Source organism: Podarcis muralis, chromosome 6, assembly GCF_964188315.1.
Source record: "Podarcis muralis chromosome 6, rPodMur119.hap1.1, whole genome shotgun sequence".
Classification (NCBI taxonomy): Eukaryota; Metazoa; Chordata; class Lepidosauria; order Squamata; family Lacertidae; genus Podarcis; species Podarcis muralis.
This window is the reverse complement of record NC_135660.1, coordinates 100,229,494-100,256,977: the sequence shown is the minus strand read 5'-3', so window position 1 is coordinate 100,256,977 and position 27,484 is coordinate 100,229,494. Positions and strand designations below refer to the sequence as shown.

Here is a 27,484-nt window from a genome sequence, read left to right as displayed (position 1 = left end):
GTGTATAACCAGGTAAGCATTTCTTAATAATGTTTATTTAAACCTGCTTGTAGTGTGATAACAGCATGGTTGAGTTTTATGCTTGATACTGTACTTTTTGATTATGAATTGGGACTAGAGGATTCCACATCTGATAAAATCACAATTCCTGACCACTTCACACTGCCGTTTTCACAAGACCAGTACCTTGATGGGGAAAACTAACTAACCAACAACCAACCAATCTGATATCTGGGTGTATTGTGCTACACCATGCTGCCTGAGATTCTGGTCACCTTCATTTCCCTGGAATACCTAGAATCATAGAATCATAGAGTTGGAAGAGACCACAAGGGCCATCGAGTCCAACCCCCTGCCAAGCAGGAAACACCATCAGAGCACTCCTGACATATGGTTGTCAGGCCTCTGCTTAAAGACCTCCAAAGAAGGAGACTCCACCACACTCCTTGGCAGCAAATTCCACTGTCGAACAGTGTACTGCTCGAACCTGTACTGCTGTCGAACCTGTACTGCTGTTTTAGTTCACAGTGTGCCTGGTTGCCGAAGGCTTTAAAAAGGATAAGGATATTGCAGCAAAAACCCTCAGACCCACCTACATGCCCATGCTGGGTACTACCGTACCTTTGCTCTATAGGATGCACTTTTTCCCTCCTAAAAAGCAAGGGAAAATGTGTGTGAGTCCTATGGATCGAATGCAGGGGGGAGGTAGGCGGGGAAAGCCCCCAAGACCTGACACAAGCTCCGTGCGGCTCTTGCGGGTTTTTCCCCAGCAGGGAGAAGAGACTGACTGGCCGCATCAGTCCCTTCTCCCACCTCGTAGAAAAGCCCACAGGAGCCGTGCACCCTTTAAAGAGCGCGCGGCTTCTGCGGGCTTCTGCGGGAGGTGGGAGAACTGCGCAGCGACCCTTCAGCCACATGCCTGCCCTGGCTTCTGCCTTAGCTGCACGCAGCCTCTTTGGGCAGGGGGAGCCTTCATCCCGCTGCCTTGAAGAGGCTTGGCGTGGTTATCCCAGAAGCCAATCAGGTTTTCCCCCCCCATCAGACAGCTCAGTGACTTCGGCTCAGAGTCCCTCTTCCTCTACTGAGGATGTAAATCCTAAGAAGTCCTCCTCGTCCTCCGTGGGTCCAAACACTTCCCCAAAGAACCTCCCCTGGGGTTTTGGCTTGCGTGGGAAAAGAGCGTGGAACTCCTCCACAAAATACTCCTCCGTGACGGTTTCTGCGGGAACCCACGTGTTTTCTGAACTGGGCTCCCGCTCCCAGGCCACCAAGTACTCTAGCTGATGCCCGTTCCACCTGGGGTATTTCCATCACTTCATTACAGAGTTCCCTCTCCTCTACCCTGGGATGGGCGGACACCCCTTCCTCCCTTCCCGGGAAGCTGTGCCCCTCTCTGTAAGGTCAAAACAGGGATCTATGAAACACCAGATGAATTCTCATGCTGTCCGGCAACTTTAGCCTGAATGCCACTGGATTGATCTGATGGATCACCTCAAAGGGCCCCAGTCTCCTGGGCTGCAGTTTCTTGCACCCCCCTCTTAAAGGCAACCCCTGGGATGACAACAACACTTTGTCTCCCACCTGTATGACCCTGGCCTGCGATGCTTGTCTGCCTCCTTTTTATACACCTCTTTGGCCCTCTCCAGGTCCAATTGGAGTTGCTGGTACAAAGCCTCCATCTCTTCTGCAAACTGCTCTGCAGCTGGAACACTTCATTCCTCCTCCCCCCCTCCTGGGAAGGCCCTGGGGTGACACCTGTAGTTGGCCATAAAGGGACTCATTCCCGTGGACACATGTTCAGCATTATTGTATGCAAACTCCGCCAGTGCTAATTTCTCCACCCAATCATTCTGCCTCTGACTGATGTAGCAGCGTAAGTACTGCTGCAATATGGCTTTAGCTCTCTCGGCCTGCCTATTGGTTTCTGGGTGTCTTGCCGTCGAGAAGCTCACCTCCACCTGCAACAGGCTCATGAGTTTATGCCAGAACTGTGAGGTGAACTGTTTTCAACGTTCGGAGACCACCCTCGATGGGACTCCAACAGCTTGGCAGTTTCCTCAGCTGTCACTGCATGGGAACATGCCACAAAGTGACACATTTTGGTCAGCAGATCGACCACCACCATCATTGCCGTCTTACCTCGTGACCTGGGCAGATCCGTCATGAAATCTATGGACACCACCTCCCAGGGTCTCCCCAGTGTTGGTAAGGGTTCCAGTAACCCCACCGGTGCGGCTCTTAGCCCTTTGGCCCTCTGACACCTGGCACACCCTCGGACATATTCCCTTACATCCTCCCTTACCTTGGGCCACCAGAACTGCCTGGTGACTAACAGCATGGTTTTATGTTGCCCCAAATGCCCAGCTGTGGGGTTGTCATGGAGCTGTCTGAGGATTTTGGCCCTCAATGGCTCTCCCGGTACATGCAGTGTCCCTTTGTAGAACAAGAGCCCCCCTTTCTCCTGAAAACCCCCATTTGCTCCCTGATCATGTTTAAGTTCCCCAATTTTAGTTTGAGCAAACACATCGTGTCTGGTGAGCCCAACCAGTTCCGCCTCCCCTGTCAGTGCTTCCCCACATGACCATTTGCCCTCTTGGAACATTTGTCTGGCCACGGGTGGCCCTTCCTCTTCCATGTACTCTGGCTTCCTGGAAAGTGCGTCCGCCCTCATGTTTTGCCCCCCAGGGACGTATTGTATCTTGAAGCTATACTGAGAAAAAGCCTCCGCCCATCTGACCTTTCTCTGGTTGAGCACACGCACTGTGAGCCAGTATTCTAGGTTCTTGTGGTCCATTCGTACCTGGATCTGGTGCTGCGCCCCGATCAAGAAGTGTCTCCACTGCTTAAAAGCCGCATAAATGGCTAGCAATTCTTTGTCATAAATAGTGTAATTTTGCTCTGATTTGCTCAGCTTCCTGGAGAAAAAGGCACAAGGCCTCCAATCCTCCCCCAGACCTTGCTGCAACAGCACAGCTCCGATAGCTCAGTCTGAAGCGTCCGTCTCCACCCTTAAAGGCTTCCCAGGATCAATGTGCAGGAGCTGCTCCTCTGATGCAAAGGCCTTTTTTAAACTTTCAAAGGCCTGCTGCGCTTCCCTTGTCCACAAAAACTTCTTGCCACTGAGACAATCGGTTATTGGCGCTGTCATGTGTGCAAAGTTCTTGATAAACTTTCTGTAGAAGTTGCTGAAGCCCAGGAACCGTCGCACATGTTTCTTTGTCTTGGGGCTCTTCCAGTCCAGCACTGTCTTCACCTTCTCCGGATCCATGGCCAGCCCCTTGTCCGACAGCCGGTACCCCAGGAACTCGACCTCCTGAGCATGGAATTGGCATTTCTCTAGCTTGACCCACAGCTGATGCTCCTTCAATCTCTCCAACACTTGCCTGACGTCGCGTGCGGGCTGCACTTCATCCTCTGAAAAGATTAAGACGTCATCTAAAAAGGCAACACAATTCTTGTACAGCAGGGGGCCCAACACGTGGTGCATAAAGGCTTGGAAGCAGGCAGAGCCCGCTTGTAATCCAAACAAGATATTCAAATGCCCCAAGGGGGGTGAACTTGGTCGTCTTCCATTCGTCTCCCTCCCACACCCTAATCAGGTTGTAGGCTTCCCTGAGATCCAGCTTGATAAAAATTTTCCCCTGCCTCACTTGTGCCAGAACATCGTCAATTCTGGGCATGGGGAAGGCTATGGGTTCCGTCAAACTGTTCAGGACCCTGAAGTCCCCCCTACCGCCTTGGATTCCCTTATGAAACCCCTCTTTAAATTTTTGTCAGTAAACTGCCTCAACTCTTTCTTGGTCGGACATAGAATACAGCTTACCCACTGGCAGCTTGGCCCCTGGGACCAGATTGATCTTGCAGTCATAGGGTCTGGGGGGGGGCAGCTTGTTGGCCCCCTTCTCACTGAACGCCTCCTTCAAATCTGCATATTGTCATAGAACGCTCCTTCTCTCCTCCAGAGTCACTCCAGCGACCTTGGCCATAGCCACCCGTGGCTCCTCTTCCCCCAGTGTTCCACACAGTGTGCCGACCCAAAGGTAAGGAATCGTTGATGCCATGACACCACCGGTCATGGAGTGCCAATCAAATCATTCCCAGAATAATGGGAGGTCCTGCCAAGGTGGCCACATGAAAGGCAATGGTTTCCACGTGCCTGGAAACTCTCATCCTCATTGGTGGTGTCTGGTGCGTGACTTCCCCTCCCAGTAGCTCTCTCCCATCAATGGTGGTCACTTGCAAGGGGAAATCTAGTGGCAACAGGTGTAGCTGGTGTTCTAAAGCGAAGTCTCTGCTGAAAAGGTTCGCTGAGGCACCAGAATCCAACAAGGCTTGCACTTCTATTGGGTGCCCATTAGGGAGCTCTAGCACCACCTGAACTGCTGTGCCTGCCTTGGGAGGGTCTGGTCAGGGCTTTTCTACTGGTCGCCCGCCTGGCTGCTGCCCCTGTTGGTCTTTCGTTTCCCTGAGCCTAAGGCTTGTCTCCCTCCTCCTCTTTGCCTGCCCCACCAGGCCTTCCTCTGTGGACAGGCCTTGGCACGCTGACAGATGAAGCATTTTTTGGCTGACTTCCAGGCCCTTACCTCTTTCTTCTTGAGAGCGTCAGCATTTGAAAACTCCTGCGCGTGGGCTCCATCGATTTCCATAGGTTCTGCTGGTGGCAGCCTGTGGGAAGCCCCTGCCGGCATCTCAGGAATGTGGTTGCCATAGAAACGCTCCCCTCTTGCCTCCCGCCTCTCCTGTGTGGGCGCCTCTTGTCGAACCCCAATGGCTAACGCTGCTTTCATTAATTCATCCATGGAGCGCGGATCAATGGTCTCATTAGATAGTAAAATTCATGTTGAATTGCTGTTTTAAGGGTTGTTTTTAATTGTCTGAAATGGATTAATCCATTTTGCATTGCTTTCTATGGGAAAGCGCACCTTGGTTTTGGAACACTTTGGTTTTGGAACAGACTTCTGGAATGGATTAAGTTTGAGAACCAAAGTACCACTGTATATGGTAAGGTGTACATGTGAGCCAACTTCCAAATGCATTTCTGCTCAAAATTTTCCCTCCCCATGCTGCCAACAAGGACTTTATCTTGATGTCTGTTAAAAAATCTAGGAAACCGGCAGATGATGATGTTGATGATAATGATTTAAATGTGGATTCATACTGTTTGTTACATAAGTCAAGTGCCTGCCCCTCTCTCTGCTGAACAGTGGCAAGAGCCCATTGGGTCTCAGGCACCCCCACAGGGTCTGTCCCCCTTTGAAGAATGGAAGACGTGGCGGAGACTGTTGTGCTTTAAGAAATATGGTTTATTCACCCATTTACACCTTCAGTCTGCATGGAGGGAGTCTAGATCTTATGTCATGGTCACTTCAAGAGGCAGCAGTGCAGGCGTCCTTCAGCCTGCCTGCCCAAGATGGATCTCAGCTCTTCTTCCTCCCAACAACCCCCCCTCCCCTGCAGTTGCCCTGGCAACCTTCTAAATCCCCAATCTCTGTTCACAAGTGGGACAAGGATTTCTCTTGTATTGTTAATGCTCCTCAATTGTTCTTTTCATAACCTAAGCTCAGACAGATTGTCTTGTATAAGCTAGGCCAGGAATTCCTTTGCAGCTTGCATTCTCCTTCCATATCACAAATGACCAAAATGCTAGCATTATTAATTTCTTGAGCTTACCCTAAATCTATAACAATACTTTTCATTTCTGGCATCTTCATCAGTCACAGGAGACCCTGTGTTAGGGTTGCACCACAGACCTGCGACTTTAATTTTGAGTTTGAAAAGAGCAAGCTAGCCCTGAATGACAAGCAATAGTGGGTTCGCAGGGTTTTTCACTAGGGAACTAGAAGAACACTAGCCAAAAGGTCAAGGTTTTGAATGCAGTACTAAGATGCATAATTAAGCCACATCTTCTGCCTCTAATCTAATCAGGAAGGGTTTTCCATCTGAAGAAGAAGATGATGATCATTGAAGAGAATCTGCAGATATCACTTCTGTAAGAGAAGTGCCTTTAAACAGGGAACAGAGTACACTAAGTCTAGGATTCAAAATCACAAAGAAGATTCCTCGTTTTTGAATAATATATATCTACTTTTTGGATAAATATCTTGAACTGTTTTGTGCAGACACATTCACCAAAAATGTAACTTTGGCACACCCCTAACTATTACATACATCTGTTGACAAAAGCATGATGGATTTTGCTAGAAGACAACTTTTGGACATTAGAGGGCACTCTGTCATAGTAAAATGGTGGAAAGCATTTCACCTTTCAACAAATGCTTTAACTGATAAAAAACCTTTGGTGAGCATGCATTTTGAGACAAATACATTGAATGTGGTCGCTAGTTTCATACTTGGTAGCTGCACTTGGGTGTACAGTGGTACCTCGGGTTAAGAACTTAATTCGTTCTGGAGGTCCGTTCTTAACCTGAAACTGTTCTTAACCTGAAACACCACTTTAGCTAATGGGGCCTCCCTCTGCTGCCGCCGCGCGATTTCTGTTCTCATCCTGAAGCAAAGTTCTTAACCCAAGGTACTATTTCTGGGTTAGCGGAGTCTGTAACCTGAAGCGTCTGTAACCTGAGGTACCACTGTATCATGCTCTTCAGAAGCACAAGTGTATGTTTATATACAGAATCCATATGTGCATTGTACATTGCTTGCCAATGTTTGAATAGAAATAAGCATTCACTATTCTCCAATGGAAGCTTTGACAGCTACAAAGCAACCTGTAGTTTAGGGTTTAGGGTTCACCAGGTTTTGTCAGTAGACCTTGTTGCCATTACTTGGTTCAGTTTCTCTCTTTATTTATAACAAAATGAAAAGGAGGAAGCAGGTTTTCTGGCTTGGAATCTGGATATGACAATCAGGGCAGTGGTGGGCTTTGGGGTCTCAAATCTCAGCAGCACCCTGTGCAATACCAAAATTTGGTGCCCCTGCTTCTCCCCTTCCATTCTACATCATAGTTGTGGTGCCCCCTGTGGTACCCCAGGGGTCCACGTCCAGTGCTCCAGGAAATTAGGAGATGAGTTCATTATGTCATCACTCAGACTAGGGGCAGACTTTGGTAATATTTTGCAATATGGCATCCTGTGTGAGGTCAAAATTTGGTGCCCTCAAATGGATCTTCTCGATTTTATGCCCCCTCAGCTTGGCACTCTGTGCGAGAGAACCACTTGTACCGGCCTAAATTGGTGCTGTTAAGACCAGGCACAATACAGCATGGAAGCATGGACCAGCTTCATCACTCTAGGACAATGTTTCCCAACCTTTTTCCAACTGTGGTCCTCTTACGACCTTGTTTCCTTCCTGTGACCCCTCGACCCTGTCCTACTGGTAGAAAGGTAGCTATTTAAATGTTTTAGTTGTAAATAGAACATATTTTGGGGACGCGGGTGGCGCTGTGGGTAAAAGCCTCAGCGCCTAGGCTTGCCAATCGAAAGGTCGGCGGTTCGAATCCCGGCGGCGGGGTGCACTCCCGTTGCTCGGTCCCAGCGCCTGCCAACCTAGCAGTTTGAAAGCACCCCCGGGTGCAAGTAGATAAATAGGGACCGCTTACTAGCGGGAAGGTAAACAGTGTTTCCGTGTGCAGCTCTGGCTCGCCAGAGCAGTGATGTCACGCTGGCCACGTGACCCGGAAGTGTCTCCGGACAGCGCTGGCCCCTGGCCTCTTAAGTGAGATGGGTGCACAACCCCAGAGTCTGTCAAGACTGGCCCGTATGGGCAGGGGTACCTTTACCTTTACCTAAAACATATTTTATTTATAATTTATATAATTTATACAAAATACAATTACTTAAAATGATGGGAACACAATGAAATATTGTTGAAGCAGAAAAACATAGAATCATAGAGTTGGAAGGGACCCCAAGGGTCATCATTCTAGTGCAGCCCCCTCCAAGGTAGGAAACTCAGCTAAAGCATCCCTGGCAGATGGCCACCCAACCTCTGCTTAGAATCCTCCAAGGATGGAGAGTCCAGAAACTCCCGAAGGAGATCCATCTTCCATGTATTATAAAAAGTAAACAACACTTATTTGACCCCTGACTTAACCCCCCTCTCCAGCATCCTCCTCATTTGCCCAATCCCTGACACCAACATATAATAAAACACAATTAAACATTAAAAGAAAGCTTCCCTTTGCAGTGCTGCCTTCAGATGGCTCAGGGGTTGGATAACTCCATACCCTTCAACATTTCTCTGGTGAAAATAGGGATGTCCTAAGGAAAAGTGGGGCATTCCGGGATCAAATCAGAAACTGGGACAACTTCTGTAAATCTAAGCATTTCCCTGGAAAATAGGGACATTTGGAGGGTCTGCAAAAGGTGCACAGGGAGTTCTGTATATATGGGAGAAGTTTAAAAAGGAAGTGGTCCTCACTGACCTGGTGCAGAAAGATCTTGTCATCTGGAGGAGCCCTGGCAGCCTAGGTAAAACACTACAGCTCCCCACAGTGCCACCCGTGTCCCTGAGTGATAGTAAATCCTTTCATCCATGTCCATTTTGGAATCTCTCCACTGTGATCACATATTGGGATAATATTCCATTTCCCCCTCTTATTATATATCAAAATCTTATTGGTGGTTCTGCTAGGATGTCTAAAACATTGAATAAGAATTAATGAGAACTGACAGTGAATTTACTAATAGCAGTAAGAATTGCTTTTGCAAAAGAAGGACTTAGGACAATTTGGTATTATCACTGAAATGGAAAAAATAATTTTCTTAATGTTCAGAGGTATAATGTAGATATGAACTCTTGCAATTACTGGATAAAATCTATGTAATATTAGAACAATTATTAGAAAAAATTGACAAGATCCCAATCCTTTCAGTATTATAAATGTTTCATGCTATGTATTTCATACTTTGAGTTTTTCTGTAACTTACAAATATTCTTAGGGTGCCTCTGATTTGAGAAGTTTATGCCATCTGTATGTGGAAATATTTATGCATAAATATCTTGGGAGTGTGTGTTTCATTTACACATTCAGGATTTTACTATCTGAAGTGGGGCAAAAATGTTGCATTTTCCAGATTGCTTTGGCTAGCAACCGTGGGTGCAGTATGCTCTACTTCTTTGTTGCTTCATAATTTTTCCAAAATTGCTACAAACATTAGATTAAAATGTAATTTTTCAAAGGCCCCTTCCCCTTCATAACTAAGCAATATGTTTAGAGATGTTATCACTGTTCTCTCTCTCACCCCTCTTTTCCTTCCTTCCTTCCTTCCTTCCTTCTTTTCTTTTACCCCCCCCCCAATTGTTTAGCTGTTTGTTAGTATTGCTAAGGCAATTTATCTCTGGTCTCTAGGTCAAAATGAATGTATCAGACCATTACAGTACAAAAAGCTTAGTGCATGGCCACTCAAGCCTACAGCCAGTTATTGCCTTTCATTCTCTGTGACTGTTTAACTTTGCAGTGTGCTGCAAGGGCATTTTTCATAAGTTACGGATACTTATCTCATCCTGGTTTACTTTAGCAGGGGTGCATACAGCCAGATAGTAGTGAGACTAGATCATTGTGATGGCGTCTACTTTGTCTGCTGTCAGCAATATATGGTTTTGCGCTCCTGGCTTCCCTGAGTGGTAGGAAATTTCAGGGAAGTGCCTTTTTAAAAGATGAGTTTCCTAATGGGAAGAAGGCACTGGAGACATGTGTGTTTGTAATCAGATATTTACAGATGTAAGCATTGAGTATAGTGGAGTACTCAGTGGAAATCTGTAATGCATGGGAGTAACGGTCATGTTACTCGGGTGGCGGGTGGCGCTGTGGTCTAAACCACTGAGCCACTTGGGCTTGCCGATCGGAAGGTCAGCGGTTCGAATCCCCGTGACGGGGTGAGCTCCTGTTGCACGGTCTCAGCTCCTGCCAACCTAGCAGTTTGAAAGCACGTCGAAGTGCAAGTAGATAAATAGGTACCGCTCCGGTGGGAAGGTAAACAGCGTTTCCATGCGCTGCTTTGGTTCGCCAGAAGCAGCTTAGTCATGCTGGCCACATGACCTGGAAAAACTGTCTGCGGACAAATGTCGGCTCCCTTGGCCAGTAAAGCAAGATGAGCACCGCAACCTCAGAGTCATTCGCGACTGGACCTAACGGTCAGGGGTCCCTTTACCTTTACCTTTAACTGTCATGTAGCTGTCAAACCCCTTCCCCCAACACCTAAGACTGCTTCTTCTCAGAAGTCCCTTCTGCCTAGCTGTAGTCATACTGTTCCTTGCAAGTATCCAACATACTGCTTCTCTCAAGTATCTAGCAGACACTGAGATAAATACATAGGTATTTCAATAGCTAGTAGATACCAGCTGCTAATGCTCTTTTAAGCAGTCATCCTTTAATGCGTGTTACAGCATTATATTTAGCTATGAACCGTACAAAAACGACAAAAACTTAAGGGGTGCTTATTTTGCTGGGCAAGTTAATCTATTATATCTCACCACAGTTGGGAAAGTTTAGTTTTCTATTATTTGTCTAAATGAAAATTACTTTCTATGTGTTGCCAAATTAGAATACCAAACCGCAGGACTCTCAGGTAGCCTGGACTCTCATGTCTCTTCATCAGGACTCTTCATCCATGCTGTTCCCCACTCATTGTCTGAAGTGGTACAGTGAGGAAAATGCCTTTGTAGGGATACCTAAAATAAAGGATATGCTGTCAAAGGGGCCTTTTCTTATGCAGACATTTGTCACCTAGACAACAATTCTGTGTGGCCCACACCATTTACAGCTTTATTGCTCTCAGTTTTTGCTGTTTCCTACTCCTTTCCTCACAAGTGCAGTGGAGACAGGGCATTTTGAGGTGAAAAACCACTCACCATGATCAACTTATTGTGGCTTTTTATCACATTAGAATCACAGAATCTTTCACCCAGTGTGGGTCTTGAGCCCATGATTCTGAGGTTGAGAGTCTCATGCTCTACCAACTGAGCTGCCCTTCCAGTAGTTTATTTGTGGGAGGTTTGTGGTGCTGAACTGCAGAGACTCCGGGCAGTGTAGTTTTTCTCATATTGAACCAATTCTCTGGGCCTGCTTGTGGCTTCCAGGAAGAGCATGCACTGCTTTTTAAGAAAATGCTGCAACAACCTTGCTTTATACATTTACAGGGAAACTTACCTTATTTTATAAATCTGTGTTCATGTTGAAGAAATCAATTAGCATAAAATGTGTTAAGTCATGGATAGGTAGTTATCTAGACTGGAAATGAATAAAGCTGTCATTCTGAGCAGGAACTTTAAGTCTTAATTTAATGCTAGACCACCCATGACATGTTTACTCATGGGTTTGTTGCAGTGAAGTCAGGAGGAAAGTTTTAAATTTATCTCTAGAGCTTTGATTTCTCTTGTGTACAGTAGATAACAAATGTTGAGAGCATTAATATACACAGTGAAATCTAGACTTAGGTAAAGAAAGTAATCAAGCAAAATAGTGGCTTTTCTTCTGGAGTGTACGTGCTTAAAAGAAAACAAGACCTCAGCAAAAATTACCTCTACATAATCTTTCAAAAAGTTGAAACCCATTGTTGTGCTGCTACAGGAACTGACTTTTTCAGCATAAATGCATACATGCCTAAACAGTGGGTAACTGTCAAGACTAGAAAGCAATCAGGCACAGAGGTCTAAAATTGGGCTTCCCAACTTCTATTTCTGTTGTGACCACTTCGTGTTAGTAGAGGCAATGTGTGCATATATTTCAAACATCTTGGTCCTGAACTTTCCCTAAAGTGGATTTGGATACCCAAAGAATACAGAGTGTATTTAAAGCTGAATTCAGTTCAAAATCTTAATTGGAGACAAAACCCCACCTCATATGGAGATGCTCTCATTGGAAGCCAAAGTATTCTCGCAAGTAAAGCCATCCTCACAAAGAGACCTCCTTGACAACAGATGGACCCCCAGTTTCAGCCCCAAAGCCTCTGTACCAGGCTGGAAGAATTGCTCAAATAGCATCCTTCTATCAGTACTGTGCTTTGTACTTGACCTGCTGCTCGTCTGGGAATTGGACCCAGGACTGGGCCTTGACTTGCCTCTTGCCTGAGCCTTTGCTTGAAAAGTAGGCTTTGCTGTACTACAACTGTATCCTCAATTGCAACCTCTGCATTATTGTTTGATTGATTGCATTAAAATCCCTCCCTTTCTCCAAGGAACCCAAAGCAGTAATATGGTTCTCCTTCTCACTTAATCCTCACAAAAACCCTGTGAGGTAGGTTAGGCTGAGAGGCAGTGACTGGCCCAAGGCCACCCATTGAGCTTCATGGTTAAGTGGGGAATTGAACCCTGGTCTCCCAGGTTCTAGTCCGGCAATCTAACTACTGCACCACTCTGTAGTTTATGGAACCTAATGGAAGCCATGAAGAACCAAACCAGCTGTTATCTGCAACCTCCACCTCTGGGATCTGTTTCTTGATTACATGAGTCTGCGACAGAATTGTGGGATTGTGTTCTACTGTGATGGGAAGCTGGGAACTAGCTGTGATGGCCTGGGATTCGGACTCGGAGGCTGAACCTGAGGAATCCCAACCTGCACAGGATTCCCCGCCTTCCAGAACCAGCTGGGCTGGGGCTTGAGCCTGAAGGCTCCTCACCTGTGCTGGATCCTCAGGTGCAGGCACCAGCTGAGTCTGCTCTGGCTCCTGAGATGACGGAGGACCCATTACCTGCAGGTGCTCCACTCCCAGCCCCATCAGGGGAAGCTGAGGTTGCCTCTTGGTCCGGTAACCCTCCAGCCTCTCCGGAGCTGCAGAGGCTCAGGGCAGAGAGGCGGAGGGAACTAAGTTCCCGCAGGAGGAGTGCTCGTCTCCAGGCCAGGAGAGGCGAGTCACCAGAGGATCGGGGCCGCCCTATGCCTCGGGGCAGATAAAAGCCGGCCAGCCCCAGTCCCAGGTTGCGGGAGCAACGGAGCTCCTGACCTCATCCGACTCCCTGCCTTGGACCCAGCTTCAGCTTTGACGGACTGTCTCCCTACTGCACCCTCGACCTTGGACTGGACTCGGACCTCGCCTCACGGTTAATCCTCGGGACCAGCACACCAGCTTTGCATATAACGTAGCAGTAACAAGTTACGATTTCTTCCAGTTTCCAGATGCAAATGTGATTTCATCTTGTGACTTAGCAATCATGCATATATGTACAAAGTATTTCTCCAAATAACTTTTTGGCATGCTTTCACTTGCATATAGCAGCTTTTCTTAAGTCCCCTGAACAGTTAAGGTGGCAAGATTTTGTGAGTTTTATCTCATACACCTGAATGCAAAAAAAAAAAAAAGTTTATGATAGATTCAATGAATGAGTTACTCTCTCAAGGAAAATTTTATTTACATCTGTCCTAAGTCAATAGGGTTTGTTTAAAAGGATCTCTTGTAAGCTAGAATTTCTATTAGTTTTTAAAAGCTGGAGGTAATGATGCTTTCAAAAAGCAGACCTGCCAAAACATGCATGTGATAGGTGGTATGTGGCTGAGAAGTAGCGATGACATGATTTGTTATTGCCAAGAGTCCAACTGGTAAGGGCAGAATAATTTGGGCATGGAACTTGTTGTATTTGCTGTGCTTTTTCAAAAACTCAAGAATCCCTGGGTCACATGGCAAGAACTCACTCTGTGGCTCCTTCTCATAACAGCATTGCCCAAGTTTTAGAAATGCTGCCTGAGAGCAAATTGATAGACAGGAGCTGGCACAAGATATTTTGGAACCTGAGGTGAACCACAATATGGGGCCATCAGGGAAGAAAGGGTGAGCAAAGATCCACATTAGGAACGGGGGGGGAGGGGGAGGCCAAGCAGCACTTCCTATTTCGCAAGAGGCCACTGGGGAGGGGGGCTGCAGAAGAAGGGGCAGAAGCAGTCTCCAAGGAGTGCGCCGCAGCCATTGCTGCCCCGACTGCAGCTGGCAATGCATTCCTTGGAGGCTGGGTCTGCTGCCTCTTTGGATCCTGCTACCTGAGGCAGTTTCCTCACCTTGCCTCAAGGGTGGGCTGGCCCTGTTGATAGACTTCTTCTCTCTGTGTGTATAGAGCAGTGTTTCCCAACCTTTTTTGGGCAAAGGCACACTTGTTTCATGAAAAAAATCTCGAGGCACACCACCATTACAGCCCCGTGACGTCAGCGCGCAGCGTCACGCCGGGAGGGACATGAATTGCTAGCAAATTACATAATCACCTCCTTGAGGGCTGGCTCATCTTCTCCGAAGGCAGAACCCCATTAATTAACAGCACAGACTCACACCATAGCCAAGACGAGGGGGAAAAACCTCAGTCATGCACAGTCATGCACATGTGGGGGCTAAATGAGGACGAAGACCGGGCAGAGAGCAGGGTTCAAATCACCCCACCTGGCCAGGACAATCCCTGGGTGCTCCCTTGGGCCACTCGCCTGACCCACCTCGCAGGGCTGTTGTTGCGAGGATAACACGGGGAGAACCACGCGCGCCCCCGGGAGCTCCTTGGAGGAGAAAGCGGGCGATGAATGCAATGCACGAAATATATGAGAGGCGACCAGGTTTTGCAGGTGAGGGGCCCCCGCCAGCCTCCGCTTCCAACACCCGGCGCAACGACGCCGAAGTTTCCCCCCGGGCTCGGCTCGGGGAGCAGCGCTGCAGGGATGGAGGGACGGGTGGGCGAGCGAGTGAGTGAGTGGCAGCCGCCAAGCCTTGGCCGAGAGCCAGGAAGGGCCTCCCCGGAGGAGGAGGAGGAGGAGGGAGGCGCAGAGCGGGAGGGAGGGAGGGAACCCCAGGGGTCATCTAGTGACGGCGCCCCAATCGAAAATTTGACTTTAAAAAAAAAAACTTTCAATTTTTTAATTTTTCCCGCGGCACACCAGGCAACATCTCGCGGCACACTAGTGTTCCGCGGAACAGTGGTTGGGAAACACTGGTATAGAGCACAGAAAGGTCAGAAACAAGTTACTTTTGCTTGCTTTTCAGAACAGTGGCTGTATTGGTCTGTTGTATTTATTTATTTTTAAGTCCTCTATACTTAATTGAGAGTAAGCCCATCAAAACATAGTGGACTTTATTTATGAGTTGGCCTGCATGGGATTGGGAATTTTAATCTGAGGCAGCTGTGGTGAAGTTGGGCAGGATTATTTATACAGAACACTTCTGTCTCTGACTCTGTTCATAATTGACTTTGCCCATCTCTGACAATATAGTTCACAATAGATTCCCCGCCCCCAAAGGAATGGGGCCTTTCACAGAAAGAAGTTTCCCCACTCCTGACATAAGTAATGTAGGGAAGAAGAATACTAAAACAGTTCCTTGCATTGCAAAAGTCTGCAGCATTGCCATCAGCCCAGAAATTTATCTTCTTGGCGAGTTGCCTTCCTGCCGCTAGGAAGCCTGTTTCTCATTAAATGTCTGTCACAGAAACCCAGCTCACTACAGAGGATTCTGAAACACTTGCTACAGTACGTGTTTGGCTCTCAGGCGTCACTGGCCATTCCTGCTGGGCCTTAGCGTTGGCCTGTGAGAACGGTGAGTTTTGCTCAGAATGCACTTCCCAGCATCTTGTCAGTGCCATGAGAATCTGTAGGGACAGAGAAGCTTTTATCTTTTACTGTTCTTTCAGTTGAGAAACTGCTAATACACTTCTCCAAAACTCCAGGATTCTCTGAGATTAGGAATTGCCAAATCTGCCACTTTTGGTTTCTCTCTATTTCTCATTTTTCCATTCTTCATCAGCATTCCAGACCCTCCACAAATGCCCCATTTTTCAGGGACATCCCAGATTTAGAAAAGCGATCCTGGTTTCTGATTTGATCCCAGAATGTCCTGCTTTTCCTTAGGATGTCCTTATTTTCATTGGAGAAATGTTGGAGGGTATGGCATGTTTTTACGTGCAGTTTTGTCTAATATATACATTTTTACGAAGCAATTTCCCCTAATACAGTATATTTTTGTATGTATTATATACATTTTACCCCAATATATGCATTTTTGTACACATTGCTTGGTTTCTTCAGAGAAGATTGGCTCTGTTTTGGTTCTCACATTGTTTTGGAAAGTGTAAATTAGGTAGGTTCACCTTGAAATGCAAACTGAATGAACTTTTGTCCCCATCCTGCAGGAATGCAGCTTTGAAAATACTGTACTTGACTGTGACCTCCTGTCTGGCTGTGTCCTTATCCTGTGGCATATAAAGTGCAACAAATTAATCTATCCCTGTTTGTGTCTCCAAGGGGGAAAAAGACCCCCCCCCTTTTAATGGGAGTTGTTTTCTAGGGATTATAATAATGCTGCTGTTCCATTTACTGTAACTTCTGAATCAAATAGTAACAAGGAACGCAGAGAACAGCCTAGCTGATCTTGAATAGAAATCCATTTTTTATCCACAGGGTTTGAACATTTCTAAAAAGGACATTGTGGCCCTGGTTAAAATAGCTGTACTTGCAGTATCTAATTAGAGTCTCTGAGATCACAAACCAAAACACTTCCAATTTTTTTGCACTGAGTAAGAGGCAAGGAACGTGGTGATATAATAGATGATTATGCCAAGTGACATACAGAGTGTTTCTTGCTTGTGCTGAAATGTGTTCATTTTTAATTATTTTCTCAAAGTCTCATTACTTGGTGCTTGCAGAGCTCTGAATGTAAAAACTTAATGGCTTTTGCATGTTGCATCTTCCTGAGTAACACTAAAGCTGAAAACAAAGTGCTGTAAGAGTGCTGACAGTTGTGTGAGAAAGGTTTTATTTTGCATGCAGGTTCCCTTTGTCCCACAGTCTTCTGTGACTGAACAGATTTTCAGGTTTTTGAAACAAATAAAAAATATGCATAGTGTTAGGAGTTCAGGTTTCTGGCTTGATAACACAGTAAACATACGTAATTAAAAAGGAGGATTTGTTGCAAAAACAAGCAATTGGCTCCAGACTGCTCTAGCCAAGCATCCGGCATCATCACTTAAGTTGACCCTTCTGAAGAGTTCTTCCGGCGTCGACAGAAGATACTGAGTCTGTGACCCTTACGTCTCTTGTTTTGTTTCCTGTCTAGCAGCCATCCTATTCGTCTACATCTTGGGCTCCTTGGGTCATCTGCAGCCCCTGTAGTCTCTCTCACTTTTCAGGCCTGTTTGTGCTTCCTGAGAGCTTCGGCTGTGTTCCAGCCTGCTCTCAGCTACTGCCTGCTGTTCCAGCTGAGGAGGAAGCGAAGCCTGCAGCTATCGGCTCTCCTCGGCCTGAGTAAAATCCAAGCCTCTCTGTTCCTTGCTGCTTTCTGCAGCCGACTGCAAACCTTCGCTTGGAGCTGGCATATTCATGACACATACAGTGTTCAGCAGAGGAGTGAGTGAGATGTGTGTACTCATAAGGTTGTCAGCTCTTGATATAAAAATATTTGGGTGCATCGGTAGAACTCTCTGGGCCAGAGAGTGGAACTCAGCTTAGGTTCACTGAGGAAATGATGGAGTGGAGAGTGTGGCTTTGGCAGGTCCAGAGGCAGATCTCAATGGTTTCTGGGGGCAGGACTAGCTCCAGGTTGGTGTGGGGTCTCAGCATGGCCCTCTGCTTTGTGAGGTACTTTATTACACTGTGCAAAAGGCAACCCCAACTCTTTTTCTTTCTATCTTCCTGTCCCTCTAACCCTTAAAAGTCTGCTTGCGGGACAAAGTACAGAGAGGGGATGGGGTGTAAGAAGGAGAAAGAATGACAAGACAAATAGCATGGATCAAATGGCCACAACTTTATTGATTACAAATGTTAGTAGGTTTGGACGTAGGCACTGACTATGTATTCTGAACCACCCAGCCTGTCTGCTGGGTGATTATTCACAAACAAGCAAAACTGTTCCTCAAATCCACACTTGTAAGCTCTCCCACCCCACATTTCAACATTCACTGCTGCTGAAACATTTAGTACAAATGGGAGCCAGCATGGTGAGATCTGGTTTACAGAGAAGGCAAAGGAAAGCAGTGTGAGAGAAATGAAAAAGGTGCAGAGAAACAAACAAAGAAACTACTCACTAAGGTTTTGTCAATGTTGATGGAAGTTTTCTGTTCTTGGTCAGGTTTTTGGTTTTTTTTAACGTTCCCTAAATAAAATGCAATGGTTTCTCATGTTTTATTGTCCCAGAACCTGTTTGACAAACATTGTAAATGTAAACCATATATTTGCATACAGTAAGGAAATTTTATAATTTCATTCTCTTAGCACATTTCTGTTTAGCAATCTCTGATACATAGTAATGCAGATCAAGCAAAATTGAGTGATCTAAGAATGTGATGAATGTGATGTGAAGCTGCACCCAATTTTGGTGGCATTGATTCTTCCAGTGTGAAAGATGCTGTTCTGTGGGGCATGCAGTTTGAAAGAGCAATGCTCCCCTACAAAAAATAAGCTTTTGGAGGGAATTTTTATTTTATTTTAGCAAAGCAGGCATGCTTCATGAAAGGGAATCCACAAAGTGACACCTCCCTTGGCCAAGATGACTTTTGCACTTCATAGGCCTTCTCCATGTGCTGAATGTATATGATGAACAATTAGGACATCTTGCTTAGCACATTCATGATAAACAATTCGGACAGCTTATCATGCAGTCAGGAGGGAGCAGGAACTAACACAGTCCATAGTATGAATGTGAATTGGCCTTTTATAAATGACACTTGTGAGTCGAGGCCCCGTCCCCGCTTGGAGATAAAATAAGACACATGGACACAAGTATTTAGGTTAATAGGCTAAAGAAGGCCACAACTTTATTGGTTACAGAGCGTGACTGGTATTGACTTAGGCATTGGATCAAACAGCCTATACTTGACTCCTGCCCGCTCTGCCAGGAGTCACGCAAGCGTTAACAACCTGAAGGGGGAAATCAACTGGAAGCTTTCCCCTAGAGTAACCGGGGGTTGTGCCATGGCCCTAGCCACCATCAGGGCATTGGACAGGAACCACGACTGCTGGATTCCTTTAACGGAATATCTGTCAGGGGGAGGGGTAGGTGATGGCTACAACCTCCCCTCCAACACACAACGCAGTTTCCAATGCCTCACCACCACCTGAGCCAAAAAGGCTCGCTGCCAAATATCCTCACAGCTGCAGCCAATTCCTAATGCCCTTGATATTGGCCAACCACATGTCATTTCCACGATCAGAAAGATGAACGCCATCGTTTCAAAACAGAGCCACATCGCTGAACCTGATGCCGGCGTGCTCGATCACTTGGCCATCCATTGCACGTAGTTTACCACACAATTCAAGAGTTTCCTGGATTTGTTGATGGCAACAGGACGACTGCCATGCCAAGCTCGCCTCTTCAGGAGGGAGGACCAAATCAAAGTCATTTTGGGGAACATTGCTGCCAGTTCATCAAGGTCCTTTTTTATATTCAATAACAAGTCCAAGCTCTTCCTAAAGGGCAAATCATTCTTTCCCAGCTGAATGATCATGGTGTCGGGAGGACCAAACGACGCTGCTCTCGGCTTCACAACTGGCATCATCTATTCCCAGTGCATACCCCGTCTTGCATTCCAGGAAACTCAAACACTTGCTGGCAATCCAAGACTGATGTCCACGCTGCAGTCCCTGGCACGCATCCAGGCCCAGTGGACAATACTGTGACTACAAATCCAAACTTGTACATCAGAGGAAGCTGAAAATTAAGAAAGCAACAGTGATAGGTAAATGGAGGTGCATTTAAAAGCTCTTCCAGATGTTCCTGTTGTAGGCATCTGACTTCCAGTGGCACAATTCCTTAATTCTGTCAGTTGGCAGGCCTAAATAGGCAGCCATTGTGGCTGCCCCAATCCTAAATGAATGGGCAGCATACTCTTTGGCAGGGAAACCACAGGCTTCAATCGCCTTGCGTAACACACGCGTGAACTGATGTCTTGTCAATCGAGAACCATCCTGATGGATAAGTAAAGGACCTTGGCCAGGGGCTCTAAGATCTAGGTACTGTAGCACGTCCTCAGTTGTGGGTGGAATACTGGAGGCAACACCTCTTGCTTTGGACCGTAATTCCATGAAATCCAACCAAGCTTTTTTATACGACCTGAGAGTGGAAGGTGCCACTGAGGCTAATACCCCCTTGATCACATTGCGTTTCTGAGGAAGCCAAGAATAAGAAGGAGGAGCCCGTGAGCCTGCAGCCATTTTAAATGGCCAAACCACGCCCCCCACCCAGCCGGGCACAGGGCTCAATGACGCAGTGGGCTTGGTTACGCCCCCCTGCGAGCATGGGAAGCGGTTCCCGCTCACAACACCTCCAAGAGGAGAGGCTTTCTCTCATTTCTGCATATAAAATGTTCTACTGTTATTCTGCCTTGTTTTTTGTTGCTATTATGGGGCAGGTTAAACCCAGTGTACTCTCAGAGATGAACTGAAAACAGAGAGAGTTAGAATTGAGTGTCTTGAGACTTTTTACATGCAAATGCAACAGTTCCTGAACAAGTTATTTTTAGCTGTTCCTCAGGGCTTGATAAGTGAAATATAGAGGAAGGAGAAAGGTTGTTTTCTGCTGCTCCAGAGAAGCGGACACGGAGGAATGGATCCAAACTACAAGAAAGAAGATTCCACCTAAACATTAGGAAGAACTTCCTGACAGTAAGAGCTGTTCGACAGTGGAATTTGCTGCCAAGGAGTGTGGTGGAGTCTCCTTCTTTGGAGGTCTTTAAGCAGAGGCTTGACAACCATATGTCAGGAGTGCTCTGATGGTGTTTCCTGCTTGGCAGGGGGTTGGACTCGATGGCCCTTGTGGTCTCTTCCAACTCTATGATTCTATGAAATCAGCTGTGACATACAAGCCTGTAGGAGGCTGATAAAATAAAGAACAAAAACAAACCCATAATGTTTCGGGGAGACTAAAGATATAGCAGTAAGTGTAATAATGGCAATCCTCCTGAAGAAAACAAACAAAGAAAATCACAAGGTGGCGTGTTAAAGAAGTCTAAAGATTATATAGAACCCTGGAATTATAGAGCGGGAAGGGACCCCAGGGGTTATCTAATCAAATCCCCTGCAATGCAATGTCTTCATTTTAGTTATAAAAACAAGTGCTAGCAGAAGTTGGAGATGAGGGAAGGGGAAAAAGCTGCAATGGACTTTAAAATGAATTTCAATATGGACAAATGTAAGGTTCTACACCTAAGGAGAAATAACCAGCTGCACCAATATAAGCTGGTGGACACCAGGGGTCTTCATAGATTGAGGGGTCTTCATAGACCACAAATGTAAGATGAGTCAACAGTGTGATACAGCAGCAGCAAAAAAACAAACCTATTGCAGTTCTAGGCTGCATCAACAGAAGTATGGTGCCCATAGAATCATAGAATTGTAGAGTTGTAAGGAACCCCGAGGGTCATCCAGATCAAGGGAAGTCATAGTACTGCTCTATTCTCCCTTGATCAAACCCCATCTAGAGTCCTGTGTCCAGTTCTGGGTGCCACCATTTAAGAAAGCTATTGACAAGCTGGAATGTGTGCAGCTTAGGGTGACCAAGATGATCAAGGGTCTGGAAACCAGGCCTTACAAGGAACGGTTGAAGGAAGTGGGTATGTTTTGCCTGGTAAAGAGGAGACAGAGGAGATATTATAGCCATCTTCAAATATCTAAAGGGCTGTCAGATGGAAGATGGAGGGTATGACTCAAACCAATGGCTTCAAGTTACAAGAAAGGAGATTCCAACTTTCTGGTGGTAAGAGATGTTTGGCAGTGGAACGAACTCCCTCAGGAGGTTGTCAACTCTCCTTCATTGGAGGTTTTAAAGCAGAGGTTGGATGACCATCTGTCAGGGTTGCTTTAGTTGAGATTTCTGCATTCAGGGGTTCGACTAGATGACCCTTGGGGTTCCCTTCCAACTCTACAATACTATGATTCCAAGAGATATCTATTCCCTGTGTGTGTACTGTGCAAAAATAACATTGGACTGGAGCATATGTTGGTGGAAGCCTTTATATGTACTTGGACTTACATGGGAGCAACTACAGACACAGTTGCATGCATATCAGCAAAGTATGTGTGAAGCTATTCTATGCCCTTGATGGCTTTATTAGCTCCTCTGTGCCACTGCAAACCTTTAAATTATGGCCTAGCTAGTAATGGTTGTAGTGCCTCTCTTGTTTCTTTGTTGTGATAAGGACTCCAGGAACAACAGGGTCCTGGTAGAATTGGAGTCTCTCTTCCTGTGCTTAAGGCACTGTGAAGAAGAAGAAGAAGAAGAAGAGGAGGAGGAGTTTGGATTTGATATCCCACTACCCGAAGGAGTGACAGCCCTGTTAAAGGGTTTGTCCTGAGCACAAGGGCTGAAAATGTGAATGAGGACATGAGCTCACAAGCATGCTGCGGCTGCGAACCCCCACCTCCATATGACCCCTATATTACTCACCTCCACAGGTTATCTTTTAGATACTTTTCGTTTCAGGCAGAAGTTGAACAAATAAGAAAGATTTATTTAACAGAACAAATTGGATAAAACAAAGGATGCATCCGGAGATAATGTTCAGGAAACAGTTAACCTATTAATAACTATACTAAAACTAATGGATGTTACAGGCTTATGTTCATTTATTACGCTCCAGGTACAGTAGATGTTACAGGTTTCTAGACTAGATGGTAAATGCTCAGCTTATTTCCAGTTGTTTCACTTCAGTTCCTTACCTCTGTTGTTGCATAGGTGTTACAGCATCATAGCCTGGTTCTTAAACAAGGTGGTACTTTCTGTCAGTTACCCAACCTCTCAACAATTCCACTCCTAAAAACCTGAGGTAAAACCTCAGCGCCTAGGGCTTGCCGATCGCATGGTCGGCGGTTCGAATCCCCACGGCGGGGTGCGCTCCCGTCATTCGGTCCCAGCGCCTGCCAACCTAGCAGTTCGAAAGCACCCCTGGGTGCAAGTAGATAAATAGGGACCGCTTACTAGTGGGAAGGTAAACGGCGTTCCGTGTGCTGCGCTGGCTCGCCAGATGCAGCTTTGTCACGCTGGCCACGTGACCCGGAAGTGTCTGCGGACAGCGCTGGCCCTCGGCCTATAGAGTGAGATGGGCGCACAACCCTAGAGTCTGGCAAGACTGGCCCGTACGGGCAGGGGTACCTTTACCTTTACCTTTAAGGCATTTCTAAATAGCATAACAGACCCAGGGGATCCCCACCCCCTCCTAAACTGGTTTGGGAGTCTTCTTTTTTCTGGAAGATCTCTCCCCTCTCGACTGGAAGGAGACCCAGAGATGGTCTCCTCACAGCTTCTCTAGCTCAGACTCCTGTCTGAACATTTTTGTAAGACACTCAACACTGTTTTCCTATCTAAGCTCAGAGACTCCTTTCTCTAGCTGTAGATATTTTCCTCAGAGTGGGTGTTATACACACCAATTCTTCAACTCTCCCTCCAGCTCTTTCCCTTAAACTATATGTCAAACTATCTGAACCCTCTTTCCTCAAAAACGGCTCCTTTTATTCTCCCTCCCAAAGTGCTTGCTCCACCCCCTCTGACTAGCTCCACCCCTCTGGTGGAATTCTGAGGCACTGCATCACCAGACTCTGGTCTGGCTCTGCTGTCCGTCACAAATGTGTGCGTATTTTACCACGAAGGCCTGCAGAGAGTTTATAAATGTAATCCACTGAACATGCTTAGAAACCTTACTGTGGTCAAGAGCCCTAAGAAGATAGGGTTCCTGGTGTCAGAAGGGCTGGCTAAGCTTTCTGCAGACCCGTTTGCTGAATGTGTAAAAGTCTAAAGAGAATACCACACACCTGAGGACATTACAGGGGGTTTTTAGGTGTGCCCATCCAAATTTTCAGCCCTTGAGTGTTTAGGCAGGGAACATAACTTAGATGTTTCTGCTATACAGAAAACACTTCAAAAATTCCATGAGGTATGATACTGAGCACAGTTAGATATTTGGACTGGAGGTCCCCCTTGACAATATTTTGTTTGGGGTTTTAACATTTTATGAATGAATGCATATTGGCTTTCTGCCAATGGAACTTGTAAAAAAGAAAAGAAAAGCAGTTACTACAAAGAGTTCTGTGGCTCAATAGCTTAAATACGTATGTGGCAGGGAACTGGGAGGTAGTATGGAGTCCATTAATTCGGCAGGCCCTGAATTCCATCAAATGCTACTAACTGTATGTGTTTTCTCTTGTTTGGGCTTTGGTGGGGGACATATTCTGGACTTACGTTGACAATTTTGCTTTGTCACAAATGCTTGGCTTAATGTGTCTTCTAAACCACTCATGTAAATAATAGACTTACCCCTGCTTTAATTTGGAAAGAATGAAAAACCTCACAAGAATATAATAGCAGCATGGGAGATATTATATTTAAAAACTGCTCGGGAGTTCCCACATTACTAACAAATATTGCAAAAATGCTACTCTGAGATTTAGCTTATCCTGGCTTAATACCCCACCCCCAATATATTAACTGCATACCCATTTTTTGTTGTGTAGCTCCACAAAAAACTTATTATTCATGATTTTAATAATAATAATAATAATAATAATAATAATAATAATAATAATAAATTTTTTTATTATTTATACCCCGCCCATCTGGCTGGCTTTCCCCAGCCACTCTGGGCGGCTTCCAACTGAATATTAAAACAATACAGCATTAGACTTTAAAAACTTCCCTAAAGAGGGCTGCCTTCAGTTGTCTTTTAAAAGTAAAATAGTTGTTTATTGCCTTGACATCTGCTGGGAGGGCGTTCCACAGGGCGGGCACCACTACCGAGAAGGCCCTCTGCCTGGTTCCATGTAACCTTACTTCTCGCAATGAGGGAACCGCCAGAAGGCCCTCGGCACTGGATCTCAGTATCCGGGCTGAACGATGGGGGTGGAGATGCTCCTTCAGGTATACTGGGCCGGGGCCATTTAGGGCTTGAAAGGTCAGCACCAACACTTTGAATTGTGCTTGGAAACGTACTGGGAGCCAATGCAGATCTCTCAGAACCGGTGTTATGTGGTCCCGGCGGCCACTCCCAGTCACCAGTCTAGCTGCTGCATTCTGGATTAATTGCAGTTTCCGGGTCACCTTCAAAGGTAGCCCCACGTAGAGCGCATTGCAGTAGTCCAAGTGGGAGATAACCAGAGCATGCACCACTCTGGTGCGACAGTCCGTGGGCAGGAAGGGTCTTAGCCTGCGTACAAGGTGGAGCTGGTAGACAGCTGCCCTGGACACAGAATTGACCTGTGCCTCCATGGAAAACTGTGAGTCCAAAATGATTCCCAGGCTGCGCACCTGGTCCTTCAGGGGCACAGTTACCCCATTCAGGACCAGGGAATCCCCCATACCCGCCCGCCCCCTGTCCCCCCAAAACAGTACTTCTGTCTTGTCAGGATTCAACCTCAATCCATTAGCCGCCATCCATCCTCCAACCGCCTCCAGGCACTCACACAGGACCTTCACCGCCTTCACTGGTTCTGATTTAAAGGAGAGGTAGAGCTGGGTGTCATCTGCATACTGATGAACACCCAGCCCAAACCCCCTGATTATCTCTCCCAACAGCTTCATATAGATATTAAAAAGCATGGGGGAGAGGACGGAACCCTGAGGCACCCCACAAGTGAGAGCCCAGGTGTCCGAACACTCATCCCCCCCCCCCCCACTTTCTGGACACGGCCCAGGAGAAAGGAGCGGAACCACCGTATAACAGTGCCCCCAGCTCCCAGCCCCTCAAGACGGTCCAGAAGGATGTTATGGTCGATGGTGTCAAAAGCCACTGAGAGATCCAGCAGAACTAGGAAGCAGCTCTCACCTTTGTCCCTAGCCCGCGGAGATCATCAACCAGTGCGACCAAGGCAGTTTCAGTCCCATGGTGAGGCCTGAATCCCGATTGGAAGGGATCCAAATGGTCCGCATCCTCCAGGTGTGCTTGGAGTTGTTCGGCAACCACCCGCTCAATCACCTTGCCCAAGAATGGTAAATTTGAGACTGGGTGATAGTTAGCCAAATTGGCTGGGTCTAAAGATGTTTTTTAAGAAGCGGTTTAATAACCGCCTCTTTCAGCGGGTCTGGGAAGGCTCCCTCACGGAGGGAAGCATTCACCACTCCACGAAGCCCATCGCCCACCCCTTCCCGGCTCGCTTTTATCAGCCAGGATGGGCAAGGATCAAGGAGACAGGTGGTCGGTTTCACTTGTCCAAGCAGCCTCGGAGGTAACAAATTGGAATTGATCCCAAAACTCTAGCACTCTCCCACCCTGGCCCTGCTCCCACGGTGGAGTCTACCTCCTCCTGAATCTGAGTGACTTTATCTGCAAAAAACTTTGCAAAAGCATTGTAGGAGATCTTGGGGTCCCTACCAGGCCCTGGTGGTGCAGGTGGTTCTGATAGATTGCGAACTACCTGAAAAAGTCTCCTGCTGCTGTTTTCTGCAGATGCAATGGAGGCAGCTGTTAGGATATTTCCGTTCCACCTTAAAAGGGAGCAGGATGTTTGTGAGTCACAGAGTCTGCGTATTTCCTGTTCACAGGATGTTTCTGTTGTGTCTATGCTTTCATTTCCCTCTTGGTGCCTGAACACTGAAGCAGGCGGTCATGTTTTTTCTTTGTTCTGACCAACGCTGAATAAACTTAAATAATGCTCTCCTGCGTGCATCTTTCGCTGTGCATTATCTGCTGATAAGAGCATGCATCAGCTCTGGAATGTGGCAAGCTATTTCTGGAGCTCGTGTCGCTAATTGCTGATACTGCGTGTCTATGGGAGATCGATGGACATCCGGAGGCGACGTGGGGCCATGATGGACTTTGTCTCCCTGGCAGTATCCCAACAGCGGCGAAGAAGGCCCTCTTCGCCGTCGCCATTGCCACTTGGTAGGCTCGACGTTGAGCTCTAGCTCGTGTCCGGTCTGATTCAGAGTGAGTTTTCCGCCACCGGTGCTCTAGCCGTCTCAATTATTGTTTCATCGCCCTCAGCTCCGGGGAAAACCACGGGGCTGTCCGGGCTCCATGCAATCGGAGAGGGCGCTTTGGAGCCAGACAGTCAATAGCCCTGGTTAACTCCGCATTCCAGCGGGCCACCAGGGAATCAGCTGAAAGGCCATCAACTTGGGATAAAACATCCCCTACCACTCTCTGGAAACCAGTTGGATCCATTAAGTAGCGGGGGCGGACCATCCAAATCGGTCCCACCTCCCTGCAGAGGGGAAGGGTCGCGGAGAAGTCCAGTTGCACCAGGAAGTGATCTGACCATGGCACTTCTTTTGTTTTGCTTTTAGTTAGTGTCAGATCACCAACATCCGTAGAGGTAAACACCAAGTCTAAGGCATGTCCGCGGCTAAAGTTGGGCCAGACATATTCAGGGACAGCCCCATGGAGGCCATGCTTTCCACGAAGTCCCGAGCGGCCCCTTGTAAGGTCGTGTCAGCATGGATGTTAAAATCCCCCAGGACAACCAAGCTATGTGTCTCCAGGAGCATATCCGCCATGACCTGAAGCAGCTCGGGCAGGGAATCCTTGGTGCAGCGGGGAGGTCGGTACACCAAAAGGAATCCTGTACTGCCCCTATTGCCCAACTTCCAGAACATGCACTCAGAAAACTGGGTCTTCCCAGTAGGACGCCTGGTGCGGACTAATGACT

The 27,484-nt window shown here is 46.9% G+C and overlaps 1 protein-coding gene and 1 pseudogene across 6 annotated transcripts in view; one reads left to right on the top strand and one right to left on the bottom strand.

The window, feature by feature from the left end:
- Positions 1–27,484, top strand: part of LOC114596838 (potassium voltage-gated channel subfamily KQT member 1-like) — a 360,069-nt gene that overhangs the window by 112,219 nt on the left and 220,366 nt on the right. The gene's annotated exons all lie outside the window — the stretch shown is intronic.
- LOC144327998 (uncharacterized) overlaps positions 18,587–27,484 on the bottom strand; it is a 68,982-nt pseudogene continuing 60,084 nt past the window's right edge.